Source organism: Homarus americanus, unplaced genomic scaffold (genome assembly GCF_018991925.1).
Source record: "Homarus americanus isolate GMGI-L3 unplaced genomic scaffold, GMGI_Hamer_2.0 scaffold2539, whole genome shotgun sequence".
NCBI classification, from domain to species: domain Eukaryota; kingdom Metazoa; phylum Arthropoda; class Malacostraca; order Decapoda; family Nephropidae; genus Homarus; species Homarus americanus.
Genome location: NW_024725489.1, coordinates 6122395 through 6129063, shown reverse-complemented (window position 1 = coordinate 6129063; position 6669 = coordinate 6122395).

Sequence of the window (6669 nt, the reverse complement as noted above, 5' to 3'; positions counted from 1 at the left end):
GGGGAATGAGGGGTGATCTTCATTCTACAGTGGATAAATCTAAACAGAATTGATGATGGTTATGTACACAAGAGAAAGGGGGGGAAGGGGGGAGGGTGTACAGACAGAAGACAGACAAACAGAAAGAGAGACACAGCGAAGGAAAGATAAACACACACCACAGTCAAAGAGAAAGGAGGAAAAAAAAAAACACATCAAGATCCTCCAATCCACAAGAACACGAGAGACATGTTGACTGAGGAGGTGATAGTCAGCAAGGTTGGTACACGGTCCATCTCATCTCATCAGAGGCTTGACATGCCCATATACACTCCCCCCAGCACCTGCACCTACCACCACGGCCCACCGCTGCCACGCCATTACCTTCTTTCTGAGACCTCTCCTCCATCATGGTCCTAGATAAGAGAGAGACGCACCGGAGGATTTTCTGGATGAGATAAGGGCGACGCTGCATACAGGGTGAGTGTGAAGGGTGATAAGGTATCCTTGGACGGGGAGATTCACGTCACAACATCCTTCTACAGGGAAATGAATGTCGCAACATCCATAGAGAGGGAGAAAAACATCCCTAAAATTTAAGAGAACGACCGATAAAACATCCTAATGCAGATAAGGACATTCTTGTGATGCCCCAAGGGAAGGAGGGAAAGAGGAGAAGAACACTACACAGCATCCTACAGAGAGGGAGGACACTACACAACATCCTACAGAGAGGGAGGACATTACACAACATCCTACAGAGAGGGAGGACACTACACAACATCCTACAGAGAGGGAGGACACTACACAACATACTATAGAGGGGGAGGACACTACACAACATCCTACAGAGAGGGAGGACACTACACAACATACTATAGAGAGGGAGGACACTACACAACATACTACAGAGAGGGAGGACACTACACAACATCCTACAGAGAGGGAGGACACTACACAACATCCTACAGAGAGGGAGGACACTACACAACATCCTACAGAGAGGAGGACACTACACAACATCCTACAGAGAGGAGGACACTACTGTCCTACAGAGAGAGGACACTACAACATCCTACAGAGGAGGACACTACACAACATCCTACAGAGGAGGACACTACAACATCCTACAGAGAGGAGGACACTGCAGCACTTTTGAGAGGAGGACACTACACAACATTCTACAGAGGAGGACACTACACAACGCATATACTACAGAGAGAGGAGGACCTGCAACATCCTACAGAGGAGAGGAGGACACTACACAACATCCTATAGAGAGGGAGGATGCTACACAACATACTACAGAGAGGAGACACTACACAACATCCTCTACAGAGGGACACTGCAACATCCTACAGGGAGGGAGGACACTACACAGCATCCTACAGAGAGGAGGACGCTGCACAACATGCCAGGGGGGACGCACACACAGCATCCTGAGAGGAGGACACTACACAACATCCTACAGGGGAGGATGCTACACAACATCCTACAGGAGGAGGACACTACACAACATACTACAGAGAGGGAGGACACTACACAACATCCTACAGAGAGGGAGGACACTACACAACATCCTACAGAGAGGGAGGACACTACACAACATCCTACAGAGAGGGAGGACACTACACAACATCCTACAGATCACTACACATCACCTTACAGATCACTACACATCACCCTACTTTCACTACACAAGAAAGAGGGGCGTGGGTAAGACAGGTTATACTATCCTGATGGCAAGAAAGAAAAGGCGTGACATAGCGCCTTTTAAGCCTGAGAGAAAAGGTGACACAACAACACTGAAAAGGTCAAGTGAGAGGGGAAATATTACAGCACCTTCAGAGTAAGAGGGACATATGTGTTATAGTATCTTACAGAGGGGTAGTAATAACACATTATCTTCAGGACTAAAAGGACAGAGAGAGAGAAAAGGCGAGAGAGACAGAGACAGAGAGAGCGAAAAAGAGAAACAGACAGACAGACAGACAGATAGACAGACAGAGACACAACGAGAGCGAAAAGGAGAAACAGACAGACAGACAGACAGATAGACAGACAGAGACACAACGAGAGCGAAAAGGAGAAAGACAGATAGGCAGACAGACAGACAGAGAGAAAAAGAGAGAAAGCGAGAGAGCGGCAACAGAGATAACACAGCATCCAAAGACCGAGAAAGAGACAGTATCTCCAACCGAGAGACAGAGAGAGACCACACTGAGTTATGGGCGACACATCAGGTACACCTTGCCATCTGCATATTCATCAAGGAGAAATGAGAGCCACTGCCTTATAGAGGTGATCCTGCCTGCTCGTCTCTACTCATCCCAGGTCAATTCAGGTCAAGTTTGTTCATTCTAGGTCATCTCAGGTCAAATTTGCTCATTCTATGTCATTCCAAGTCAAATTAACTCATTTAGGTCATTTCTGGTCAAATTAGCTCATTCTATGTCATCTCAGGTAAAATTAGATAATTCTATTTCATTTCAGGTCATCTCAGGTCAAAATAGCTCATTCTAAGTCATCTCAGGTCATCTCAGGTCAAATTAGCTTATTCTAGGTCATCTCAGGTCAAATTAACTCATTCTAGGTCATTTCTGGTTAAATTAACTCATTCTAGGTCAGCTCAGGTCAAATTAGCTTTTTCTAGGTCAAATCAGGTTCAAATTAGCTCATTCTATGTCACTTCCGGTCAAATTATGCTCATTCTAGGTCATATCAGATCAACCACAGGTCATCCAAGGGCATAAAAGGTCATCCAATCTTCAATTTCTTCCAAGTCGTGTCAGTTCAAGGTAAGTAAACTTTACTCTGAATCACCATAATTCCTTCTGGTTTATTTCCTCCCATTAAAAGTCATATGAGGTCATTCTATGTCATTCAAGTGTAATATGTGTTGATAAAGTTGATACCAGGTCAATTTAGGTTATTTATGATCGACACTAAAATCCTCCCATCTCGAATCCTACTCTAATGACGTGGTAATTAAATGGTGTATTAACTAAACCGGGATAATTACTGTATAGAGGCATCTTCACTGGGATAATTACAGTATAGAAACATCTGCACCGGGATAATTACAGTATAGACACATCTTCACTGGGATAATTACAGTATAGATACATCTTCACTGGATAATTACAGTATAGATACATCTTCACTGGGATAATTACAGTATAGACACATCTGCACCGGGATAATTACAGTATAGACACATCTTCACTGGGATAATTACAGTATAGAAACATCTGCACCGGGATAATTACAGTATAGACACATCTTCACTGGGATAATTACAGTATAGACACATCTTCACTGGGATAATTACAGTATAGACATCTTCATGGGATAATTACAGTATAGACATCTTCACTGGGATAATTACAGTATAGACATCCGGGATAATTACAGTATCACATCTGGGGATAATTACAGTATAGACACATCTTCACTGGGATAATTACAGTATAGAAACATCTGAACCGGGATAATTACAGTATAGAGACATCTTCAGTGGGATAATTACAGTATAGAGACATCTTCACTGGGATAATTACAGTATAGAAACATCTGCACCGGGATAATTACAGTATGGACACATCTGCACCGGGATAATTACAGTATAGACACATCTTCACTGGGATAATTACAGTATAGAAACATCTTCACTGGGATAATTACAGTATAGAAACATCTGAACCGGGATAATTACAGTATAGACACATCTTCACTGGGATAATTACAGTATAGACACATCTTCACTGGGATAATTACAGTATAGAAACATCTGAACCGGGATAATTACAGTATAGACACATCTTCACTGGGATAATTACAGTATAGACACATCTTCACTGGGATAATTACAGTATAGAAACATCTGAACCGGGATAATTACAGTATAGACACATCTTCACTGGGATAATTACAGTATAGACACATCTTCACTGGGATAATTACAGTATAGAAACATCTGAACCGGGATAATTACAGTATAGACACATCTTCACTGGGATAATTACAGTATAGACACATCTTCACTGGGATAATTACAGTATAGAAACATCTGAACCGGGATAATTACAGTATAGACACATCTTCACTGGGATAATTACAGTATAGAAACATCTGAACCGGGATAATTACAGTATAGAAACATCTGCACCGGGATAATTACAGTATAGACACATCTGCACCGGGATAATTACAGTATAGACACATCTTCACTGGGATAATTACAGTATAGATACATCTTCACCGGGATAATTACAGTATAGAAACATCTGAACCGGGATAATTACAGTATAGACACATCTTCACCGGGATAATTACAGTATAGACACATCTTCACTGGGATAATTACAGTATAGACACATCTGCACCGGGATAATTACAGTATAGACACATCTTCACCGGGATAATTACAGTATAGACACATCTTCACTGGGATAATTACAGTATAGACACATCTGCACCGGGATAATTACAGTATAGACACATCTGCACCGGGATAATTACAGTATAGACACATCTTCACCGGGATAATTACAGTATAGACACATCTTCACTGGGATAATTACAGTATAGACACATCTTCACTGGGATAATTACAGTATAGACACATCTTCACTGGGATAATTACAGTATAGACACATCTTCACCGGGATAATTACAGTATAGACACATCTGCACCGGGATAATTACAGGTGTGTTACAGAACCTAAAGAAGGATAATGTCATTTGTATCGGCTCTGTGTTTCATCTGTACTGTATTATCTTGTAGTTGTGTTTATACCTGTATCTATACCTGTAATAACGAGAGCTATGGGTAACACAACAGCTTTTTTATAGTAGACTATTATCACCACTACCATCACCACTACCATCACCACTACCATCACCACTCATCACCACTACCATCACCACTATCACCACTATCACCACTACTATCACCACTACCATCACCACTACCATCACCACTACCATTACCACTATCACCACTACCATCACCACTACCATCACCACTACCATCACCACTACCATCACCACTACCATTACCACTATCACCACTATCACTATCACCATAACCACCCCACGTCACTCTACCTTACCATCGAGACCATTGACAACACAATCATCATCTTTCTGCCATCCCAACCACAACACCACCACCTTCACCACAAGTCTTCTTTCCTACCACATTACTACCTTACACATCACTAACACCAACTTCACCATCTATCCCTTCACAACAATTACTACCACTATCAGAACTATCTCAACCAATACCACTATCATATCATCACTACCATCACCTCTCCCTTCACTACTACAAGCAACCTCCACAACAACTATTTCCATCACCATTGCTCCTTCACCCCCCCCCCCCTTCCCTTTAACCCACCAGGCGAGAATTGGGTTACATGTGACACAGTCTTGGAGGGGAGGAGGATGAGGGCCCAGGGCAGGTAACCTGAGTCATCAGATAGTGGAGGGCGAGTGTCGTACACTGCATTGTGGAGTGAAGACCGTCTTGGTGTGGCCGCTACCTCCACGGCCTGGTGACGATCCTCCCTGGAATTTGAGGTGCGAGAGATTTAGAGGGACGAGGGAAATGATTCTGGTGCGTTAAGCTGAAGGTTCAGTTGTTGTAGTGATTTTAGAAGGATCGGGAGAAAAGAACTTGATTTTTTTTCTCGGAATTCTTCTTGTGGATTTCAAGGAACCAAGAGATTGGTGTGTGAGTCGGTGTGTGTCATGGGCTGTTGTGTTGTTGTGCCTGTAGTTTATATATATATATATATATATATATATATATATATATATATATATATATATATATATATATATATATATATATATATATATATATATTAATCATTATACCTAATATAAATGAATAGATTTATATAATACCTAACTCACTTTAGTTATAAACTGGATATCTTATGGTGGTCTACAACGTCATAAATGAAAGGGAGCAAATTATATAAAAAAATTAATTTATTTCCATTAAGTTTTAGCAATAAACAGAAAACGTTATCCTTATTTGGTAAATGCATCAGTTGGTTTTTAAAGCATAATTGGCAACTATTCTTATTTAGCGTAATACACATACAAATGTATAGTAGTGGTTACCATTGGTGTTCGAGGCTGGTCGGTCCTAGGCGTGAATTTGTTTAAGGTGTAGAAGCTGTCGTCAACACAACAACCACACCCTGAGCTAAAGAGCTGTATTACCCAGTGTCAAGGAATAACTTACTGTAAGTAGACCGGACAACTCTCTTACTGCACTGGCTAACCACTACCCCGGAACGTAATCCTCAAATTGATCAACATCCAGGTCCCAATTACTGCCGGGAAGACAGCGACAAATGGCATAAAGAAAGTTGCCCATAGTATCACCCTATCCGGAGATCAAAACACGGGACCACTCTCTTGCCAAGTGAGAATACTACTACTACTACTACACACGCACACACACGCACACACACACACACACACACACGCACACGCACACACACACACACACACACACAACAACAACAACAATAAACAGAGGCGCACAGGTGAACATAACACCCCGGGAGATAGGGCGCGAGGCGGTAGGTCATAAACACACTCACCTCCCGTAAGCTTGATGTACAAACAACGCGTAAGGCCTCGTAAACTATACCTTACGACTCC